Below are 26,179 nucleotides of genomic sequence, written 5' to 3'. Positions count from 1 at the left end.
CTCAATGCACTAAAAACCTAAAAATTCCATTTCTTAGCAGAATAATAACAAATTATTTTAAGAATTTCCATTTTTAAACGAAAATAAATATATAACCTAAAATATTATTGCATCAATTATAAATAACTATTTACATTTTAGATAGTATATTTTGGTATAATATGGAAAACTTTTAAGATTACGAGGTGTGTTCATAAAATAAATTTATACAAAAGAACGATTTAAGATATTTGAAAACCTGAGAAAATACATAATCTGCAATAAATTGTAACATATACTTAAACACTTTTCTGAAAACAACAAAGAAAAAATAAATATCTACGAATTCATATTTCTTATTACCTTCTCCTATTTAATTTCCTTTAAATTTCCTATTGAATTTCTCATTGGTAAGATTCATATGCACAATAAATGTGAGAAATTCATATGCTTCTTGTTACAGTCCATGTGAGAAATTGTTAAGGAACTGCTCAATAAATGGTAAAAAAATTGACTGCTGTGCACGCTTCTATAACATCACTTACGGAGAATTCAGTTGCGTGTCAATGATCTTGAGTATGGAAGACGGGTAAGTTATTGGTTACTAATAAATATTGCTCACACACACACACGCAAACACACACACACACACACATATATATATATATATATATATATATATATATATATATATATATATAAAGCTTCTGCTTCAATTTACGCAAATCTTACTTAAATCAATCAATGTATTGATCAATATTGACTTGTTAAAGTGATATATTCCTCTAATCGCGCCGACTACGATGGTGCCCCGGGGCTCCGGCACCCACACGAATAATCCACAATATTTTCATTTTGATCTCGAATTTGAACAAGTTTCTCTTGCATTTAGGTCAGCCGTATTACCAATTGAGCTAGAATAAACCCAGCATATCTCAAATTAGTTATTTATATTATTCCCTGGTGCAATAATTCCTCCAATGTAATACAATATCCAATTATTTTCATAAATGAATGGTCTTTGATAGCATTGTATCTAGAAACGTTCAGCCACTCAAACGATGGACTATGAACTGTGAGTTAACGCACTGATTGTGAGAGACTAGAGAATATCCAAACCACTTGCAAAATTCAGTGTGATTTTGTGCATCGGCTAATTTGATAAAATGTACCGGTATATAGCATGGTATATAAGTTTTCTGTGGGAGATAAACAATTTACTTGTATGTATAATGTTGATAACACCGCACTCTTAAAACTAACGTTTCACTAAATAATTCATTTTGTGCCCTTTCGACTCATAAATGTTTACCATCGTTTATTTGTTACTATATTTGTTCCTAAGCCATGAGAGGGGTATCCCATTTTACAGAATATGCGATAATGCGTTCTTACACTATATATGTGATTTTCTGAAAATGTCGTCTGACTACAAAACACTGCTCTACAGATCAAAAGAAAGCAAAAACGCTATATAATATGATTGTATCATGCAACCCTCCTTAAACTCCTTGAATAACCAAAAATTACACTATGTTGCAACGTTGTAGATTAAATTTGTACCCTTATCGTTGTTCTACCAATCTAAAACCAGTTACACTAATTGTCGCCAGATGACACTTAATGCTGGAATACGTAGAGTAAAGAAAATTATATGAGTAAATAATGATATAGCCGTATTTTTGAGGGTATCTGAAGATTATTTCGAACATGTTGTTTTACTGTTTCAGCCATCTTCATAATTCTTTTCTTGACTTAAGAATGAGTTGTCGTTACTCCTAGAACTTTCAGTTAGTTTGGTAGACGTTGATACTAGCCCCATCTGTTAGTAAAAGTGAAAGTTGCGTCATGCTAAACGAATGAAATTAGGTGAGAGAAAAATAGCAATTTATGAGAATCTGTATGGCTTGTTGGCATTCTTGAATTTCTAAAATTATGTCAGGAGCCATTTGGAAAGTGATAACAGTTGTCAGAAATATTTTATTTTATCCGTAAATATACATGTTAGGCGCTCAATATGTGTATATTTGGTATATATTTGTATGATATGTTGTTGTATAAGTTAGGAACGTTATTTAAAATGTGACACTATGATGTATGAAGTATATTTTCAATATGGTGGGCAAGAATTTTCAAAATGGCAGTCGTAATCATATTTATAACCTAACCAAGTTTGAAATGAGACAATATGTTTAAAGGGATGCAACATTCAAAAAATGTTTAAAATGAAGCCAAAGAATGTTAAACAAGGTTATTAATATTAGTGCATCAATTTAAAATTATGTACTTAGTTGAAACCCTCCATGTTGCACTACTGACAACGCAAGAGAAAAGTGGTGTATAACACTAAACAAACGCAATCGTTCCGTGCAGAACCTATGATAGATTTGGTCTTGGAGTAAGGAAGAAGACTATTGTTTGTAAGTATCAAAGGACCCTTCAAAATCATGAACGGGACGTTAGAAAGCTTGTACATGAATTTGAGAAATTCGGTACTTTCCCTGCAAATCAAGGAAATGTTATGATTATATTGACAAATAATCTGGCGCCACATCATATTACAAAGTCTTTATTGCCGACACATAGACGAGGAACTGATGTTATGAACAATTTTGTTCAGTGCCTACACATCAGAGTTTTTGAAACATATCAAGACTTTGGAGAATATTTGTGACTGAAATTCCATGAGTTCAACAGGCTAAAGAAGAAAAAGTTAAATTAGTCTAAAATGTAGACATTTCTCACAAATTGCTGGTTGCTTCAGAATAACATTGAGTAATAAATATGCAATCTATTCTTGAACATGAGTTCATTCCTGTTCCGTTGTCTATTGCTGATTCCAAAGATTATCTTTATACGACAAGTAGCAAGTCCGAACTCATTTACATTTTGGCAGCAGCAGTCCTCAGCTACGTAAAGTATGACTCCTTAAACAGAGATGGTATTATTCGGACTACACACTGTCTCGCTCTGAAATGATAGATTTAAATACGGAATATGACTTCAAAGTTCTTACAGAAATAGAAAAGAAGTAATGTTAAACGCCTACAAGAATTACGTGTCCGGGAAGAATGTGGGTGGAGCTCGGATGTACTGTCACCTTCACTTGGAGCGTTTTGGTTAATTTTTAAGTTCAGAAATGAGAGAAAAGCTGAACCCACAGATCGAAGATGTTATTTTCATTTTTTTGTAAAGTTTTCGATTTTTAAGTTGGGATGAGTGAACGTGAGTTTATAAGAGTACTGGGGTTCGATTACTGTTTGTCCCTGTTCGGGATGCTATTTTATGACCAGCAGAGGTTTAATTCTTGCCTATCCCTGTTCGGGAAGACATATTTGTAACCCGCCTGGGTTCGATTCCGGTCCGTTTCTATTCGGGAAGCCTTTCTAGTGACAGTACTGGGTTCGATCCTCACTTGTCCGTTGTCGGGGTATAGGCTTTTATAACAGTACGTAGTTTGGATCCTACAGATCCATATGTGGGTTTGGACATTTACAATGGTCCGGGATTCGATCCTCTATAACAAATAAGTCTCCTTTGGTATTTAACAACAATTTGGATCATCCATCTAAGCGTACCATATAGCTACTGAACAACACTATTCAAAGTTCGAACCAGAACGTTTTAGGAAACCGGCACAAAACTAACTCTAATTATATTCTCAGCGCTAATACAATTTAATAATGTGGAAATTATTACGTTGCATAGGCGCTGGTCATTTGTGCTGAAAAAAAGTAAATTAGATCATTTCTTAAAACTAACAAATGTAAATTTGAACCATGATAATTATTTTGAAAGGATACTCAAAATTTCACTTTCACTTTAATTAACAACACTATAATTTTAGGAACATATATTACATCACTTTTACGCACTTTAGTTTAGATAACTGAATATAATTATAAGATTTTATAATTGGCCCATTTACTTTGTGGTAAACGCGGGAGGCGCGGTTGTCACGAATTATCGGTTGTATTATGTTACATTATTGATTTCCACAATTTCACTGTCACTGTTTACTCACTTTGGGGCTGAAGGCAAATCATTTGATTCCAGAGGGGATGTCCTGAAGTTTGCGGGTTGCTTTCCTTTCATCTTCTTTCCGATGAACTAGTAGCTTTTCATTATCCAACAAATTTGAAATTATTAATAATCTTGAAACTGCATTTTTATGATTTATGTTCTTTTATGCCGTGATTAACAAAATGTTATCTTTTAGTTGCGGGAACACAGCTCCATGTTCACTCGCTGTTGTTGCACCCAGAACACTTGTTAGACTAATAAACTTTTCTCTCCATCTCCTAGCGCTGCTAGGCAACAGCTCGGTTCGCGATGAAATTTGGTGATGTCAAAGTTAAAAATAGCTATGACAACTCATAGGTAGGAATTTTTAGAGACTACGTTTGCTTTCTGAGCTGATTTTTTTACTTAAATCTACAACAATACTAATTAATCATAATATTTTACATTTATTACATTCTGGTTAAAACTTGACCAAGAATGGACTGAGTTAGTGGATGGTTTGTTAGTCCATTACACTTTTTTCAAGTGTCTGCCCTCCTAAATTTAGAAGATACCACACACATTATTGTTTCATTTATTTCCAACCCGAGATGAGGGTTCATAATAGAGTAAAAGGTTAATATTAAAAGAATAGAGAAGGATATAATACGAAAATTGCCCACGCCGAACGTTACATAAATATAATGTTACCCTAAAGTGGGAGGGAACCTTATCTCAATGACTTGGCATACATCTTTATTAGTTTTTCCATTACTTTGGAAAAGAAAATACCAACGGCCATCTGGAAGTCACATTGCTGATAACAGATGCCTGCTTACATCATATTAAACATTTTCTTTTAAATATCAAAATCATTGCAAGTGTCGATTTCATAAAATACAAGCAGTCCGGCACAACGAAGTTTTTATTTATCCTACACCTACTCGAGGCACTTTCAACACACAAATAATTTTAAAACGTTTCGTTTGCCAACAAGCAATTAATGTGAATATATAAACTACTATGTGGTTTTCACCAATCCTGATAGCTTTAAAAAGCAGTAGCTCACAACACGAAATTAATTTCTCAATATTTATGATCACTACGTCACACAAGAAATTGACTAACGTATCACTCCTTGAGAGGCAATTACTTTTTTTCGTGACGTTTTTCTATGCATGTCAATTTCCCTGTATTCACAAAGAACACTAAATTGCTTTTTTCTTTTCACTCAGTTTTTCCGTTTACCTGTATGTTTGACCTTTGTTACTACGTCACAATCAGCTGATAGCACATCACTAATAGTAGTTGGTGATTGACATTTAATTTTTCTATTACGTTCACTTTCAAATCTCTTAAACGTAAAAGGTTTATTCACCCGATTACCACATTCTTCCTGAAAAGGTTCGTGGTTTTTGTTAATTGCAGGTGATGCGTGGTCAGCACCTGACCCCTTTAATAAATTATTGATTGCTAAGCTACTAGTGTGATTCGATTTAAAATTTTGGCCACTTCTTTCAAAAATACATATATAATATTGATTACCATAGTGCGACAAAACAACTTTACAATTACGACTACTTTTCTGAGCATAGGTGTGACTGTGACATTTATTTTGCAAAGAAAATTTACGAAAAACTTGGAAAATTTAGAATAACAATACAACATGCGTTTGACTCTTTTTAGTTTCCGTCTGACTTTACGTACTTTCTTTTTATATTGCCTGTGCTTTTTGCCATATTACACCTGTAAACTATATTTCCTTACCATTTGACAATCAACGTTTTGTAGCTTACTAAAATTTTATTGACAGGTTTTCAATTTCTTTTCCCACGTTATTGAGTTATCATCATTACCATTAGACCTACCTGGCATAAAGCCGTTTGTACTATCTTCTAAATACACAATTTGAGTGCAAGTAAGAATGGAAAAAGTAACACATGTTATTCGTTCTATCTGTATTTCTTTGACTTTCAACTCACAGCTTAAAAAACTACTCTTCTCTTGACAAATCTCTACAACCGTGACAGACACAAAAAATAAAGGGTTATGGGGACACATTCTAAGTTACTGCTTAGCAAGGTGCCGTAGAAACAATTTTGCTTTAACAAACATGATAGACTACAATGATGCGTGAATGGGCTACACTTGCCTGCATTTTCAACGCAATTTATTGCCACTGTAGTAAATTCTTTAGTAGGGAAGAACGCATTGCATCCATGAATGCTTTTTGTTCCTTTACAAAACAAACAATAGCTGGAGGAACCAACCGCTGAATCACATACACAGCTGGGCTGGACGTGACAAACTGGATAGTTGGGGGTTGCAATTGAAAAATCTTTCTAACAGCTGGGTCGTTATTCTTTTTTCTTTCCGTTTCTTTTCTTTCTAGAATGCTATTGGAAAGAGACACAACAAATTCTTTGGCTTGGACTAACTCAACATTAACGTGACTGACAACAGGAATGGTTACTTTTCTTATCTTTAATTCACAATTCGATATTTCTTCGACCTGTTCAAATTTGTTGTCAAAGAATTCAACATTGGCTTGATTTAAAACAATAGCTGGTGACTGAGAACTAACAAATGGCAAAATAGTACAACTTTCAATACATTCATCTTTCACTGTTCGTTCGTATATTTTCTGAGCTACGGAGCAACGTCCCACAAAATTCCTTCAAACTCAGGTCTAACAAATTCTAAATTACTTTTAGCAAATTTTATTTTTAATGGTACTGTCTTCCTTTTACGAATCCCGTAATTTTGAATATTTTCTAAATTATTAATATTTACAGGAGAGTCAGCAAACCTAACCCGTTTTGGTGACACTGTTTTACAATTTACCCTCCGGTCTTCACTGGAATCCTTATTGCTACTAAGAGTCTGATACTTTAGATACTTTTTATAAATCCTTTCAGCTAATCTTTTTTGGCAATGCTTACTACTTCCGAAATTTCATAATGGACCTTCAACTTATTTTTAATGTCTGACAAAGAAACATATTTTGATTTAAAAATACATTCATCTTTGACCTTTCGATAAAGCTCAGATTTGCGTAATTCATGAATTTTAACCACAATTTCATCTTCAACTTCAGATCTATATCTTATATTCATTTCTAAAAGAAACCTTGCAGCTTCCTGTTTAGCCCTTTTACGAATTTTAGATACTTCCTGATCTACCTTCAAAGCATTTTCAACTTTTAGCAATGTTATCGGTTCTTTTCTATATTTGAATTGCCTTTCTACTATTAAATATTCTGTTTCTTTTAAAACTTTTCGCATTTCATGCATAACAGGTATAATTTTTCCATACATGATGATTAATTTACTGCGAAAATAACAAAATTAAATAGCACTAAAAAGCCCTACGATTCATCTTGATCAAACATACAATTAGCGTCGCTTTTATGTGGTTTTACCAAACGTTCCAGTACATAAATCACTAGTATCAATTTAGTGGTACAGGAATTCTGTCCCTGTTCGGGCGCCATTTTATAAGAGCACTGGGGTTCGATTACCGTTTGTCCCTGTTCGGGATGCTACTTTATGACCCGCAGGGGTTTGATTCTTGCCTATCCCTGTTCGGGAAGACATATTTGTAAGCCGCCTGCGTTAGATTCCGGTCCGTTCCTATTCGGGAAGCCTTTCTAGTGACAATACTGGGTTCGATCCTCACTTGTCCGTTGTCGGGGTATAGGATTTTATAACAGTACCTAGTTCGGATCCTATAGATCCCTTAGTGGGATTGGACATTTACAATGGTCCGGGATTCGATCCTCTACAACTAATACGTCTCCTTTGGTATTTAACAACAATTTGGGCCATCCATCTAAGCGTACCATATAGCTACTGAACAACACTACTCAAAGTTCGAACCAGAACGTTTTAGGAAACCGGCACAAAGCTAACTCTAATTATTTTCTCAGCGCTGATACAACTTAATAATGTGGAAATTATTACGTTGCATATGCGCTGGTCATTTGTGCTGAAAAAAGTAAATTAGATCATTTCATAAAACTAACAAATGTAAATCTGAACCATGATAATTATTTTGAAAGGATAATTATTTTGAAAAGATTTTACTTTCACTTTAATCAACAACACTATAACTTTACGAATATATATTGCATCATTTTTAGTCACTTTAATTTAGATAACTGAATATAATTATATGATTTTATAATTGGCCCATTTACTTTGTTGTAAACGCGGGAGGCGCGGTTGTCACGAATTATCAGTTGTATTATGTTACATTATTGATTTCCACTATTTCAATGTCACTCTTTACTCACTTTGGGGCTGAAGGGAAATCATTTTGGTGATTGCACGGGGGATGACCTGAAGGTTGCGGGTTGCTTTCCTTTCATCTTCTTTCCGATGGACTAGTAGCTTTTCATTATGCAACAAATTTAAAATTATTAATAATCTTGAAACTGCATTTTTATGATTTATGTTCTTTTAACGTGTTGATATGCTGTGATTAATAAAATGTTATCTTTTAGTTGCGGGAACACAGCTTCCATGTTCTCTCGCTGTTGTTGCACCCAGCACACTTGTTAGACTAATAAACGTTTCTCTCCGTCTCCTCGCGTTGCTAGGCAACAGCTCGGTTCGCGATGCAATTTGGTGATGTCAAAGTTAAAAATAGCTATGACAACCCATAGGTAGGAATTTTTAGAGACTACCTTTGCTTTCTGAGCTGAATTCTAGCTCCTTATTTGGGGAGGCGAGAGGAACACTACATTTTCCATCTCACACGAGACGCACATACATATATGCATATTCGTTTGTTGGCTGAGAGAACAATTCTTGAGAGTACTTTATACGAGGTTAATTTAAAAATTAAAATTTTTCTTCTTGAAAGTTCATTGAGGTGTATCATACGGTTACAAGTTTTCTTTTCTATTTCCTTCTGTATATTTCTACGTAATTACGGGAAATTCACTACCCTATTAGAACTATAAAAATGAATTTGATTTTAATTTACAAAATTTACGATTTTTTTATATTTGTCGAAATTTTGACCTCAATGGGTGAACTGAAAAGATCAATCGTTTTTTAAAAAAATATACAATTACACTTTTGGATACACGGTTCAATTTCTTTGTGCAATTGGGATTCTATTTTTAAAATATTTATTTTGATCCACCCTAATAAATAGTTCTTTTAAACAGAGTCAGGTAAAAATAATCACTTGGAATGGATTGTTTTGTAAATGAATAATGTGTCTTTTAGGTGTAGAAGTGATAAAGTATTATGTAACTAATTTTTTGATTTTTAACAAGTTTGTTATGATTATTCACTGATTGAAATTATTTCTCAAAATATATTAACTTCTTTTAAACAACACGTAATATATGTACCTTCGAAGAACGTAATGTAATTTCTAGTTTGAATGTCGAAGACAACCTTTATGGTTTTGAGTTATCGTTTGAGATTTCACCCCCAGACCACTAAATGTGCTTGGCCTATTGTCTAGTGCTTCTCATGTTAGTAGTATGTCTCTGATATTTGTAGATTTCGAGATATGGCTATTGCGAGATATCTTATTTTAAGAATTACACGCTTTTTCTTTCGGTCTTTTTTCTTCCTTTTCAAGTAAAACATCTAGAAAAGTGAAAGTGTTCTTTAAATATTCAGGCGCTAAGCCAGGGTATAATAAATTTAAATGAATAACGTATGAGCAGCGAGTATCTAACCTTAATCAGTTTTGAGATATGGCGATCCAATTATATCAATTTTGATATCACCCTTTTTAGTCCCAACTTTTTCGTTGCTTTCTAGAACAAATATAAAACGTGAATCACCTGTATATTTATTTTAAATGAGAGGTACAAATGCCAAATTGTATGTCTATAAGCTTCAGAGGTTCAAAAGCACTGTCAACGAAGGTCGTAATTTCCATCTCTCTTCTTCCGCGTTCACCGTTGAGTGTCAATATTCCTTACTGAGTGGTATTGAAGATCACAAATCAAATGCAGTGCCCCAAAATTTTAGTTTTCGGCTTAGCTTTGGCCTGCGTGTGGCTATAAACACACAATTACATGTAGGGATAGATATTTAGATAGATAGGGATATATATAGATAAATATACAGTAGAGATGCAAGGGCTCGGAAAAAACCGGCTTTTTTGGAAAAAAACTCGGTTTTTTCTGCTTTGCTTTTTTGCTTGGGAAATTTTGGGCTTTTTTCAAAATACTGCTTTAAATTGATAAAATAGACTTTGTATCGCTTCTCTATAACACAAAAAATCATTTAATTAGTGGTTGATGCTGATAATACTATAAAACATCGAAAATAAACTATGAATTTCAAAAAAATATTTCAAGCAATTTTTCTTCAACATATTTACATTATGAATTCCACAGGATTAACCAATGTATATAATAAGAATTTTTTAACCTCCTAGGCCTATATACAAAAGTAAGCAGAGTTGGCGAGAACCGTGGTTGTTTTTGAAAATGCCAAAAACCCGTTTTTTGGGGAATGTTTAAACCAGGCTTTTTTGGTTTAAACCAGGCTTTTTTGACTTAGATTTTTTGCTTTATGTATTTATATTACATATTCACAGAAATAAGTTTGTTTCGCCTTGATGTTATTATGCAACAGCGGGGTTATGCCGGAAGAACTCCCATAAGCTTAAACAAGTGCGGTCAGTAAATTTCTTAAGTTGAGAATCTCCCGCCCTAGCCATTGGGAAAATCCCGTCATTACTTGAAATGTAAGACAATAACGGGAAAATCCTGTTATTGCTTTGCATGTAAAATTTAAAGGTCAACGTACCATAATCAGTACGCTAAAACTGAGGTATTAAATTACAAATTTAGTACCGGTACGTAGATATCATTGAAAGTCCAGTCCAAGCTAATGTTGGAAGCTACGTAGGCAATCGATAAATTTTGCCAATTTCTATCAATATATTTAAGCAATATTGGCTTCTTTATAAAACAACACGCATTTAGGCATGCAGAAATATACAATTTGGTTTGTTTCGTATATTTAGGCTTAACATCCTTACAAAATACCGAGGTTATCAAGGAGAAGACTTTCGCTTAAACTGACATCCGAACCGCTACTTGGGTTACGCATGAAAGAAGGTTTGTGGTTCGACCGAGAATTGAACATGAGACACCTTGATTAAAAGGTGAAAGGGAAATAAAACTATTGCAGATGGTTTGATATCTGGAAACGTCACCATGAAGTTCACACGATTCGCATTTTTCATTCTTTTTATTTTTGTGGTTTAAACCAGTTATTAAAAAAAAAAGTTGGTGTAAACCAGCCAACCCTAAAAGTAAACACTTCTTTTTAAAGAATACACAAATAACTAGCAAAATAGTATGTAGTATTTTTACTTCAAAATATTCCATACCCTCTATTTGAAACAAAATAAAATTAAAATAAAACATAAGAGAAATACTTAGATTTATATAATACACTTAAAGGCTGCACATCTAGAGCTTTTGGTTCTGTATATTCTTGAAATTCTACAGTTAAGTTTTATAGAACCACCATCACAGTTTACCCAATCCTCAAGTTTTCTGAATTTTTAACAAGAGGGATTCAACATATCATTACGGAACTCCCCCCTCCCCCCAAAAAAGACTACGGAATATATTTAAGTTAAGCTAAATACAACTGCACAACAAACATGACTGAGTGATTAGCTTTTGAGCTTCTATCGGGAAGTCCGGGATTCAACCAGCACTCGACCATTCTGACAAAGCTTTTCTTTATTCCATCTGTGAATGTAGAAATAGTGCGTATACTGTGAGTTGGCCGACTTCCTTTCTTATTGTTTTTAAATAGTTATTATTACTAATTACCAGCAGTGACGGTTTTGCGAAGGTTAGGGGGGCGGTCTTTCGGACTGAAGCCCGTTAACCAAAGTTACGGAATGTCTGCAACAAACGAAATATCTATTATTTATGCCTTTACTCATAAACTTTAAGCTCCCGTCAAAAAAAATTACGAATGTTTAAAAAAAACTAAACATTAGTAAGAAACCCTTCCCAAAATACTTTTCTAAATCCGCCACTGATTCTCAGTATAAAATGATTTTTAAAGTTGTATCCGGAAGATTATTGCTAAACATATAAACGAAACGAAATATTAGTTATGCCTGTACTCATAAACTTCAAGCACTTCCCAAATAAAATTAGGACTTTTTAGGAAACGAAACAATCAGAAAAACCCCTCCTAAAGTACTTTTCTAAATCCGCTACTGATTATTTGTATAAATTGGTATTCAAGGTTGTGTCCGGAAAATTATTGCTAAATCACTTCACAGCTACAGTATAACAGAAATGTGGAAGTACGGTTTGACGGATATATTGAAAAAGGTACGATTTGACGGATAAATAGAAAAACGGGCAAGTTTAACTTTTGCGCTAGAAGCTAGAGTACTAAAAGCTCTTAGAAATGAAACACGGATGACAAACTAAAGAAGAAAAAAGATGTCGATAACTCAAAAGTTAAAATAAAGCTAAATAGCCTCTAAAATTACCCTCAAATACTACATTCTTCATGTTAGCTTTAATCCGTAAAACATGTGCTCCATCCATCTTGATGGTGAATTTCAGAGCGAAATATCACATTCAGGTCATGGAATTCTTATCTAACTATAGAATATACTATAAGAAAGCTATTTAGATAGAAAAATCATGAAGTTGAAAAAAGCCAAAATTTCCAAAATTCTCGTTTTTTTCCCAAAAAAGCCGGCTTTTTATGTGAAAAAAACCATCGATTCAAAAAAGCCGGCTTTTTTGCATCTCTAATATACAGTATATCGCACCTAATTCTATGACTTCAAATATTATCGTAATGATAACATGTGACAAATCAGTTGCACATGAATATCCTTATCTCAGAACCAGACAAAATGCCGTGAGGAACAAGTGTGCCAAGCGCTCGCCACATGAGGCCGCTGAGGTCAACTCGTAAATCTGAAATTGCAACAGTTGATAGATCTTAAAAATTGAAATAACAGGTGATAGAAATCTTTGATATGGGACATCGCTTTCGAAATAGTAGATAAAATCGTGCCTTTTAGCGAATTGAAAGCTAAATGTACAATTATTGATAAGGAACGTGTTTGAACTTTTCTAAACACAATTATGCACAGGTCACTTTTGATGTTACTTTTAACCTCTATCTGATACCTCTATCTGACCTGATTTTTTTTACTGCACCAAAGAATTATTTCTGAATATTTTCTAGTTAAATATACGTAGCGTAAATAGATGTAAGATTTTATAAACGGAATATTACAATACGAACCTATTTTTATTACATTATTTATATCTCTTGAGGGCGTGGTGGCTCAGAGGTAGAGCGTTCACCTCCGGTGCTTGGGGTCCCTGGTTCGATCCCAGCTCGCGCCGAGTGGACTTTGTGGTACAAAACCACCGTGGTCGTGGGTTTTCTCGGGGTTCTCCCGTTTTCTCCCACTTTCTTCACTCCACCATTTCCCTCTTTCATCATCACCGTCTTCTTTAGCCTAACCGACATAACCGTGGGACGTAAAAGTTAAAGATTTCATTTTATTTCATCATTTATATCTCTACTGCTTTTAACACATCTTAATTCAGCATCGAATGCATATTTATTTCTAAATGCATTAAATATCTAGCAATATGAAAAATACTCAAATGAGTACAGAGGAATAATATATATACGTAAGTACCAAAGTACTCATTTGAATAGATGCAAGTTTTTACTCAGTTCTGAAATGTACAGAACGTCCCTGCTACAAAAAATACCTTTATATCATGAAGTTGATATTAAATTACAAGAAAGTAATTTTTGAATCATGACAAAGTTAAATAAAAGAATATAATCACGTTTTTTTCGTCAGGAACTTCAATTCTTTCCTCTCCTGCTGCAGCCATTCCTCTCAATTCCACACTGTGTGCTCAATGCTGCCATCCAATAGACCCAGAGTGCACTAAATGTGTCCTCAAAAAAGTACTTGACTAACAAAATTTGTAAGAATGCGATTGAATTGAAACACCGTATATTTACGTAGTATTAAAATAAATATACTCAAATGAGCACTAGGGGACCGTAGATATTAATAGGTAGCAGCCGATAATACATGTTATATCTAATAGCATTCCACACTATATACATATCTGCTAATTTACTATTATATTTACCATTATCACCAATACATTCTCAGTAATTAAACACACCTTAATAGCGCTTAATAAATGTATATTAAGTGCTATATTCGGTTTAAGCGCTCTAGTTTGTTTGAAATATCTGTGTAGCAAACAGCAAAAAAGAAAAAAAATAGAAGAATTCCCATGCCTCTGCAACGAATAAAAACCAGGTAGAAGTCGCCGCTTAGTATCTACAGAATTATTGATATGATGAGAAAGACATAAAGAAATATTATCTGACATTAGACATACCAAGGAAAATCAATGTTGGTGAGACATTAATTTTATTTCACAGGTTACAGTATTTTGTAAAATCTCTGAATGTTTTACATTATTGGTTTTAATGTCCCATTCAATTTTGTTGTTATTAGATTGAACGTTCCTACTAAAACTTTTTAAAAACAATTATCAGGTTAAGATGATTTGACTCCCATCTTTGTTTTGTGACAACATTTTTATCAGCAAAACTATCGTAGCTTTTTTCTTTTAAAATGTATTATTATTATTATTATTAAATATTATTATTATTATTATTATTATTATTATTATTATTATTATTATTATTATTATTATTATTATTATTATTATTATTATTATTATTACTTTCACATTAATGCTAACAAGAATATTTTCATAAGTTATAGTACTAGTTTCCAATGTGTTCGGAAAATGAAGCGAAAAGGAAAAATCGAAAAGAAAGAAAAAAGAAAGACAATTTAAGAAATTAAAAACAAGAGTTGCAGTGTGTATCAGTTCGTTTTGCGTAAACAATTGCATCAGCAGAAACCATGCAATAAGTTTCAAATATGACAAATAGTCATATTTTGTGTGCACATAACATGAATTTGTGTAATTAAATCCCGAATTAATAATACAAGAATATTTATATTAGAAGCGTATACAATATCAAAGGGTACGTGTTTTTTCTTATAATACTCCGTAGTATATCATTCACTATCCCTTCTTATATTCTAAGTATCGAGAACTGTAATTTCGTAAAGAAGAATAAACAAAAAATGAATAAAACATAAACAAATACGAATATGGATGAATGTTTTGGATACTATTTAAATTGCAGATAACTCCGCTCTTTTTCTCTCACTCCTCCATCTCTTCCCTAGATGGGGAATTTTGAGTGAAGAGGTCATCATATACCTTGCAAGAACCAATTCATTTTAAAAGTGTTAAATTGACCTACAGTGAATTTGAACCCACGACCAGAGGGCATCTAATATAGTGCCTATGACACCTTGACAATTCTTTCACTACTGCTAGCTTGAGAGTTTTGTCATGAATTTAGGTTCGGAGGGAGAAAGAACGGAAACAAAAGTTGGATTTTTTTTTTAAAAAAAAAGTAATAAACACAGAATCTTTAGGTAGGCGGAAAAAAACCTCAAGTTGCCAAGTCTCGGTTAAGAATAGAAGCGCAAATGTGTCTTGATCATTGGGGATAGGGCGAGTAATACCGACCCCATAATCTTTTTAAGCCATCTCCAAAATATTTATAAAGTTAAAAATCAATATTGAGGAAGACCAGGGCAGCAGAATGGTCTTCAACATTGGGAGAGGGGCAGATTTGAGGCTTTTTCTGGGGTGACAACAATTTAATCTCGCGTTCCACTGTGGCAATCGGATAAAAATCATCAAAATCATCATATAAAATCATCATACCAGAACACATTTCGAATCGGATTATTGTTGATACAGTAGCCCGCAGTTCCAAGATTGGAGGGGACATGTGCTCCTCACCCCCGGGATTTGTGCCAGTGGTTAAGAAAACCCTTTCAAAGAAACATTGAATGCGATACAACATTTTTTTCTAACATTGAAATCTGTCTGTTTTGGTAGGTATTGAGACAATTTCGCTGAAATCTAAAAGGAGCATGTTGTGTGCTAAAACAAACGATCCGCGCGGAAGAGTAATACTGCCGGAAGTTCGTTTCTTTCGCGCGCTACCGTAGCCAGCTTTTTTATACGCTTCCCTAGCCAGTTGTTTGGTCAAGGTGGAACAAAACGAGCCCTGTGGGGCTTCTAACCTGTAGTGCTACAATTACAATTATTTTTATTACTATTACTACTTATCTGCAGAAAAATAAGTAGATCAATTTTCTGAGTATTATTTTCATCTTAATTTAATGAAATGTATTATGAAAATTAAAATGTAAAAAACGTTACTTGGGTTCAGTTTGAACCCACGTACAAAGCAAGTGGCGTTATTAGCCAGTAGCACTAGCACGCTCTGTTACGAGGGCCGACATCACCAAGAGTTTGATTTAAAATGGTACTTGGGAAGAAACGGATAACCAAACAGAACCGTGTATTTAGTCCCTACTTAAGGGAGTATTACTGTCCCGTGCTAGTCCTTAAAATAATACATTACTATCTGTCTAAAACATTTTTGTCGCGGATCTACATTGTTTAACCATTCTTCAACTCGATGTTATAAATCCTTGACCAGGCAATAGCAACTGCTTCGGAAGCGAATGGAAGTATAAGAATTAAGTCTGTCTTATCTGAAGTTTTGTGTGGAGAAGAAACAATTGTGAACCAAAGGTTTAAGAACAACTCAAGTTATTAATAAAAACTATGTCAAAGAGTATTTACTTATATCATAACGAAAGAAATACTAAACACGATTTGAAACGAAGAAAAATAACGTATAACTTTGTGACTGTAGGCAAACAAACCTACCGTAAACACGCTAAAGACAAACAAGTCATGTGTAGTAGCCGTGGTTCAGTAGTCAAGGCACTCGGACAGTAATCTGAAGTTTCTCTTGTTGGATCCCCACCTGCTAAGTTTTTCTTGACAAGTTGACTGTTGCCCACGAGAAGAGGAAATACTCATCTCGTTACTAAAACCAAACAAACGAAATTGAGACGAGAATAAATATTTTACTTCAAGATGGGACAAGGCTAACACAAATAATTGTCTCGCTTTCAAGATGAGAAACGAGACGAGACTAAATGCATGCTAAATATTTCTCGTCTTATCTCAATTCTCTGGATAGTGTGTGTTCACTTTTTAAGTAGTAATTGCCATGAAGACTGAATCTTATACGTAATATTGTTATTTTGTATTCTGAGCTCATCGAATTATGGACTCTGTAGGTATTTTAGCAGCAAAGTTTTATAATTGCTTCAGGCATATCCTAAAAGTTAGTTTATTATATGCGTTAGTGTCCACTGATATTCGGTTATTATTATTGCAGTTATTTTGAAACGTAATTTCTACATAAGGCTTAAGTGGAATGCTTTTGTTTAATATTTGGGTAGATGCATAGTAGTCTTCTGTAGGTCCGGACCCCATCCCCGATATCCCAATTTTTCTGTAACTTTTGCCTAATTGTAGGACAACTTTTAAAATTTTAATACCTGTACCAAAAAGGTTAAACACCTTCTTTATGGTTGTTTCGCTCACAGCACGCTCAGCTCTGGAGCTTGTGTCACTGGATCTATCCCAGCTCTCCCCAGTGTGTATTGTGTTGAACAAACAATGTGTTTTGGGGTTTTCTCGGGGTTCTGTTTCCTCCCACCTTCCGCATTCCACTATCTCTTTCACTCTCATCATCGACCTACCCTTGAGTTGAGCCGGCATAACCATGGAACATAAAACTTAAAATCATAAATTCTAGTACAGCTCATGTAAATTCAGTAACCCTACTTTCTAGATGAAAGTTTACTGGAAAACTTTTGTTTAATGTTTACCTAGTTGTAGGAACGTACGCAAGTGTTATGCCCTGGAAGTAAGCCACTTCTCTCCAATCCGGACTATTTTCTAATTTTGCGTAATGTTAGGGGCGAGTTACAAATTTATTTTACAATCTATCTACATACGGAATTTGTATTCTGTATTCTTACTCTTATTCTTATTCTTATTATTATTATTACTGAAGATTTGACATCTCAATATTACTTCTGATTATAACAAGATTGAAGATATTTTCGAACTGTTTCACTGATTCACTCCTGTTCACATATTCTTTGAAACTAGTCCAGACACTAATTACAAGAAAACAAATTGATCCGTCACAGTGCTAGCAGTTTTATAGAGGAATTGCATTTTCCCTCTGTTCTTTATATAGGCGCTAGCTGCAAGCATTTGCCGCCAGGCATGGCAAGCTTGATGAGCCGCTCTGCCTTCGTAAATAACTTGAAGAATTTGAAGATCGAGAGTTGGAAACTCTGACTGGGATATTTTATTCGTTTTCATAACATGAAGATATTATAAAATATTTAAAAATGTAATAATTTTACATGTGTAATTTGCAAATGTAATGATTTGATATTAAAATCAGTGTATACTTCCTATATTGCATGTTTGTTTATATTTAGTTAAAAATACTTGGAAGACTTCTTGGATTAAAATCTCTAGAAAAATCAAAGACTCTTGGATAGGTGAAATTAGAGGAAAATAAATACAAATAAGCAAACTAAAAATTACAGGAAAAAGGAAACGAAACTGCTTCTTTACACTGTCAGAAGATGAATTTCCTTATAAGAGATACTTTGGAAGGTGTAGTGTCTAACCTGGGCCTTAAGAATGAGTCTTATGTATTTATAAATTGTTTCCTAAACACGTTACATTCTCAAACAGTACGAATCAAAGTTGTAGACATGTGTCGCCATGTTGTTAGTATTAGCTCTGTGAAGAAAGTCGTTTCAACTCTAAGGCTTAGAGAAATATTTTTCATGATATTGTACATCAGAATTATCAATATAGTAAATTATAAAACTTGTCCTAATTACCTAAAGAGGAGTCGAAACTTTTTAATTAAAAAACAAATGCTCACGCCTCTACTCTAAAACGGTTATGTCATGTAATAGGAAAAAAAACACTCGTGTATGTAGGAAATCACACACGTTTATGATTGAAAGGTTTTAATAAGGCGAAACACTTTGATTTCATTCACGATAAAATACTATAATGCAGAGAATTCAAATTTAAATTTCAAATCAAAACAATACAAACAAACACGCAAGGATTTAAAGGCGAAAATTGTCTTGAGAGTAATTGAAACCTTTACGGGAACCTTGTGCTTCAAACCACTTTCTCTTTTGCTTTTCTGATTCACCGAAAGTATACCCGTTACCTTTTTTTATTTATATACTTGGTTCGACTCGTTTTATAGTTCCATTAACCATGAACGATAGGGACTCGAACAAAAATATCGAGAATATTTAAAATTTCAAGGGCTCTCCCACCGGGGGTGGGCTACATGGATCGTTCCAAAGGCAAATAAGCTTGAGTTGAACAACATCACGCTCCTGGAGTTTCTCTGAAAGCTCCCGTACTCCAGTTTCTTCCCACTTTCTCTTTCCATTATTTCGTCCTTCATAATTCACTTGTTTTATTCATGGTCTCGCTTAACGTGAGAGGCATAATCGTGGGACATTAAATAAAAGGATTTATTTCATTTCATTTTCAAACGGTTAAAGAAAGCAAACCTAACCGAAAAACAGTTGTATTTTCTATTGGCCATTCACTTGTTCTCCCAAGAAGATACAGAGATAAAACATGGGAAGTCGTAATTCCATTCAAAAGTGAAATAGCAGATTCACAATACGTTAACCTAAAACGAAAGCATTACAAACATTTCGGAACTTTTCCAAACTAGATACGGATATTTTAAAATAGGCAATATATCTGTTTACAAACAAACCTGAATCAAATAACAAATCGGTTTCTCAAATAAACCGACACATTTTGTTTCAAACTTAAAGGGAACCGAAACTAGTAAACAGGGATTTGGAACGCGTCTAGCAGCTAGACTATAGGTGATGTTTCTATTATCTTGTGAAATCAACTGCCATTATGTAGTGAAAATTTGGAGATAAAGATCCTATAGTCCCCTTTATCTATATAATTTTTTGCAGCACTGGAAGAAGTTTTCAAACTATTAATGTGAAATCTCGCATTATTATTAAGAATTATCTCAATCTTTCAAAGTTTAACAATAATTGAGAGAAATTCATTTTGTTCTTGTTTTGGGTACTTAAACACAAAACTTCATTTTCCTTAAGATATATTGAATGTTAAATTTTTCAAGCAGTTTTCTCCAATGATTATGTGGCAAATCTGTATTATTTGTTACAAAATGCAATAGCACATTTCCGAAATGATAGTATAGTCATCTCTAACATTATTTTTGGTAAGACTTCTGTTTTGTGTGGCAAGGGACGTAAAAAAGGTGGTTGGTTAAGTGTCGCCAAATTCATAAATTTTATTTTGGGAATGTCAGTATGGGGTCAGCTCAATCATAAAAATCACAGAACCAATGCTCAGATGCTTTTGTATGTGCCACAGACTGATATGGGTCTACAGTTCTCCTTCCAAAAAGTCACATAAATATTCAGCATAAATAGTTTTACGAGGGGCATTGAGAAAGAAATTTATTCGTCAATTAATTGGAGTTCTTGTAGTGAAAAAGTATGCGAGATTGTAATTTGGATTGCTGTTTCAGTAAGGCAGCTCCTCAGGAGGCAGAGAAGGTATAAAATATGATGTTGAATCTACAAAAAAAATCAAAATTTTATTTTGAAAATAGGGGTGAATGCCAGATTAATAACAAATATCTCAGAACTAAAATTCCGATGCTTCTTTCATGTGTCAGTTAATAATATGTTCAGTTAAACCAACACATATTGTAACATACTTACCAGATAACATGAAACAGAGATAATCACTAAAGAAACGTTGGAGAAACGTTGTTCACAATGGCTATATTAAAGCACAATATTTTGTCTTGCTCGTTCACGAGAACATGCTGAATACAAGTAAGTTGATATTATCTGTCCTTCACTTAGGTTAATCTTATTTTGAAAAAATTAATGATGATACAGCCACAAAGTGCTGCTTTTAAGAAATAATTTTAAAGAAATAATTCTCATTTGTTTGTATTTTAACTGTGTCCATAATATACAATTTGTTGATGTATTTACGTGTACTATCTGTCAAAGAGATTTATGCATGTTTTCCGCCGCATACTACCTTGCCTCTTGGTGATTTAAAAATAAAATACCACAGGTTACCCTATACCCTTTCGCCAGTAGCTTCATATTTGCTGATCAGTTAAAACAACGTTTTGGGCATCGTAGCGAAAAATGTATGCATTCTTGCGTGCATTATACGAAAAACACAAAGAGTGAACGCAATAAAAATCAAAGAAGGAAACAATACAATACGATGTAGAGTGCTTGCAATCTTTCCACAAATGACTCCATGTTGCGCTTTCCCCTCATACAGTTCTTGATAGTGTAATCGGTAACACCGTGGTCTCAAGTTCACAAGATCCTCAGATCGACTGCCTTTGGAGACATATGTTTCATATTTTTTACAGCAATAGGGATACTTTTTAATTACCCAGTCAACCGAGAGAAGAAAATTGTGTAGAAACTCAATGTTGCACTTTTGTATTCATATTATAGCCAAGAAATATTATCATTTCTTGCAATACAAACCGTTTACTATAAGTTAGTGAATAATGTTTTTCGTTATTTGTGTGTGTGTTCTCGTCGGCAGATTTCTACACTGTACACGTTTAAGTCGCAAGTTTATGAGAAAACAGTATTATTATTATCATTCATATTATTATTACTATTATTATTATTTTTATTATTATTATTCGAATGACAAAAGAAGGAAAGAGAAAGTCACATAGTCGAAGCTCTTGATAGGAACAGAAGAGATATACTTTATGTAGCATGCATTTTAAGTTTTCACATGAACGTAATCATATTATTACATTTATAGCTTGACAGATTGAACTACTATTTTTCGAGAACAAGAAATGGAGTATAAATATTTGTTAGCTGGTAGGAGTAATGAATTTTGTTTACCCCATCTTCTAGATAGTTTGAGTTAATTTTGAGTTTAACGTCCCTTTGAGCAGCGAGGCTATATGAGACGGGATATACTGATTAACGTGGAATTCATACCACATGATCTCCTACCGGGAATCTATCTGGTATTTTTTCTTGCGTTTGCATTTTCTATATCATCTCGAGCAGGTGAGTTTTGGATTAACAGAGGTTATGGCGTCCTGGTGTTTTTGCCACATAGATCATTGAATTGTTTCCAGTACTTGGAAGGATGATTAGTATCTGAAATTGTGTTGCAAGTGTTTACCCAACATCGAAGTTTATCAGCACGTATGTTGTAACGTACTGTGCGCTGTAACTGTTTGTGGTGACGCAATGAATCGGGATTTTGGGTGAGAGTATACACTCGATAAAACTGACGTGAATGTGTTATCATTGTGAGGGAATGAGGCGGTAAATTGGGTTGATATGGTCGAGAGGTAGTGATAGGTATGAACAAAGTATGGTAGGTATGGGTTTCTGGATGGAAGATGTGATTGCGTTTATGGCAGTGTACATATCGTCTTCTGTTGCGGGTGCTGTAAGATGAGCGGTGGAAGTGGAAAGGTGATTCTTGTATCTGTCCCAGTTTTGCTATGTCGAAGCGAAGGCTTGTGGAAAGAGTAGGACGTTTTAGATGTGGGTTTGAGCTGTGATTGTTGATCGAAAGTTTGATTGGAACATGGTCGCTGCCAAGTTGTTCTAGAACGTCTATGAGGCTGCGTGAGGCAACTTTTGCTGACGTGATGACTATGTCAGGCGTTGTATTTGATATGGGGCGAGTTGGTTTATGAAGGTCATGAATAATCCCATTGGTATGAGTGGTGAGAAAATTTCTGAAGTTCGTTCTGTCCTGCTCTGTCCGACTGTCCATATTGAATTCTGCCATAATGATATAATGGTTGAAGTTATCGGAAATGAATTGAACAAATGAAGTAGGTAATGGGTGACCTACGCATGTAGATTGTTGACAGTGACGGTGAGGTTTCTAAAATAAAGAGATATGGAACGTATTCTGGAAGATGAGCAGCATTGAAGATGTTTCGTCGGTGAGGATTCTTATGAAGGAAACCTATGGCCGTACCAGCATGGGCACGTTGAGCTGGTAATTTGGAGTCATCTTGTAACAAGGAATATCCTGGAATGCAACATGGTATAGAGAGTATCAGAAATGTTTCGTTCAGCAGAAAAGCACTGGCATGTACTTCCATGAGTAACGTTTCGAAGAGCACTTTGTTTTAGGGAAGAGAACGGATGTTAAGATATAAAAACACCAGAACCATGGTTGGAAGTATCAGGTATGGAAGTATGAAGATGGACTGTGTTTCCAGAATAGGTGGCAGTAAAATTGATATTGGATGTAGATTTGGCTGCTTGAATCATGTGTTGAAGTATATGCGGTCGTTGAAAGGGTTGAATGTTACGCATAGCCAAAGTGAAGAACGTCAGTAGTTGATTGACAGTGATTGAAGCGGCTGATGGATGGTGATGAGTGATAGGTTGCTCAGGAGTACGAAGCGGAACGACAAGCTTGGGATGATCCTTTTGTGGTTCAGTTTTGCCTTTATGTCTATAACTGTATGCAGGATGTTGTTCTTGACAAGTAGGACATTTCGGAAGAGAGTTTAGATTCGTACAAGCACGTGTACAGTGTGGTCCGAAGCAATAACCATATTTATGTGTGTTGCGACATTCAGCAGTAGGGTGCGTGTTATAAACTTGACATTTCTCGCAACGCACTGGCAATGATGATGAGGAAAGAGATGGTTCCGCTCGGTGTTTGTGCTGATAGATACGGTTCCGTTCGCTAGCAGATCGTCAATCATTTCCTGGTGGAAGGTCAATATACGAACCATATAGGTAGGACCTCGATCGTTCTTGATCCGAGTGGTCTTGGTGATTGTATGTCCTTCGAATTTCATTTCATCTAAAATTTCCTCATCAGTGTATGAAGAATCTACTCCTCGAGTGACCACTGAGAACAAGGGCGTACGCCTAGGAGGAGGTGCCCGTTTACGACGGTGTCTTCTAATGATGTTAATTGATCATTCATTCCGAAAATGTCAACAGGATCTTCGTTCCTAATAGTGGAAAACAGAGATAAGTCCTGAGGATGATACCATTGCGTGTGTGAACTAATTCAGAAATGGCTGCTCGTGGTAGATACTTTCGTAGCTGAAGAGGAACAAATTTTGCGTTGGAAAACTTTGTTTCGAAATTGTTAATAGCATATAATAGCAGATTGATAGAATTTGGATGCATAGAAGATTGTTCGTGAGGTAGATCGACAATGATCATTTCGTCTGTATCAGAATCTGAATCTGAATACATATGTTGCCTTTTTGCTGGAGGTGAAGAGAGGCGGGCGACATAGCTTTGTTTATCCTGAGGAGATCGAGGTCGAACAGAGCTGGTAGAAACAATAGAAGTTGTAGATGCTTTGAGGTTTTCCGCTGTCGTCTATTTGTAGCGCAAGAGTCCGTCCGTGGTTTTGCCTTCGTAGCACGAACGCATTGTCCGGCTACGACGGGCGGGAGATTAGAATGCTTGCCGTTAGTCTTAGAGCCGGTTGTCTTGCCAGAGTCCGTCATAGTATTGAACAAGCCTACGGGAAAGAGCCCAGGATAAAGAAATAAGCTGTGTCCAGACGATGTAATGAGAAATGAATAATGCAGGTGAGAGTACCACCTTGGATAGTACTCAAGGGAGAGTGAAACCCCTACCAGATCCGTAGCACTGCTTGGCTAGATCAGTCTGGACTACAGTGCTCGAAGAAATGGCGTGGAGAAGCACCCATGATGAATAATAGGAAGGAAGTCAAAATACAGCTGTTCTGACGTCTGGTACGTCACAGTTGATAAATTGATTGATTGAACAATCGATCGGAAGTATATGTTTTTTTTTTTTGAGGGAGGCAGGTTTGGGGAACATCTTTATTGTTTCAAAATGAGATTAATCTGCTACTAGAGGGTTTCGCCCTCTCTCTTGGCATGGGGTGTGTTTGCATCAATTGTGCCTTTATTTTACTTATAGTTGGGCATTGAGCTGTAGGGAAATATACAGGTGATTAATAATTAATAAATGTCAAAGAAACTAATACATTAGAGCAACATATATATTGATAAGTTAAGAGAATACATAAACATAAAGAAAAATTAACATAGGAAAGATATATATAACTAACTAATATAGAAGAAATAAATAATGAAGTCAAGAAAAATATAACTCTCTAATATATATGAAATATATAATGAAGTGAAGTAATAAAGAACAGTGAAGGTACTAAGAATGCGACGAAATGAATGTACAAATATATAAAGCAATAATGGTATTCAAATAACGTCGAATTGGAAGAACGACAGTCGATGATGATGATGATGAATGCAGTGCACTTGACATCACAACACAAAACAATTAAATTTGTAAGTATGACGAATGCAGGTTAGCCTTCTGTCTTGGGGTGGCTCAAGACTAATGAGAAAATACTGGGAAGCCCTTGTTAGTGGTGTGATAAATAAACAGTGCTATAATGGAAAAAGATGAGGAATGTCATGATGAATGAGTTGCCGTTGGAAAAATCTGATATGATGGTGATCATCCGGTAGAGTGCGAGCATAAATGGAAAGTAAGATGCTTAGTGGCGTATAAAAATATCTGAACTGCGATTCTTGCTCCAAATCTATAAATATGGTGTCTAGGAAAATATCCTTGTAGTCGTGATGGCATTTAGGTATATATTTTCTATTTAATTGGGCAATGTGTTGTACAAGCGGCGGAAAGTTTATCTTGTCGTAGATATCGTGATTATGGTAAGGTAGTTTGATACGAAATGCTAGCCGAAAGGCATGACGCTCGAGTATCTCTAATCTGTTATAAAACTTTTGGGGGGCTGAACACCAGGCGACATGACCAAAAGTGAGAATACTTCGCATAAATGCTTTATAAGTGTTCAGTAGCAATGTTGAATTTAAACCCCAGGTTTGACCTACAAGGCGACGGAGAAGTTGAAGTCTATTTTTGCCTTTTGTAATAAGTTTCTGTAGTTGTGCTGACCATCTCAATTTATCATCGAAAATGACACCTAAATAAGTAACAGTTTCAGTTGGTCGTAGGAGATGATCGCCATCACGTATCTCAAGCGAATTCGGATTACGATGGACTTTACTACGACAAT

This window comes from Thermobia domestica, chromosome 5 (genome assembly GCF_964235325.1).
Source record: "Thermobia domestica chromosome 5, izTheDome1.hap1.1, whole genome shotgun sequence".
Taxonomy (NCBI): Eukaryota; Metazoa; Arthropoda; class Insecta; order Zygentoma; family Lepismatidae; genus Thermobia; species Thermobia domestica.
The sequence above is the reverse complement of the archived record's forward strand: the minus strand, read 5'-3'. Positions refer to the sequence as shown.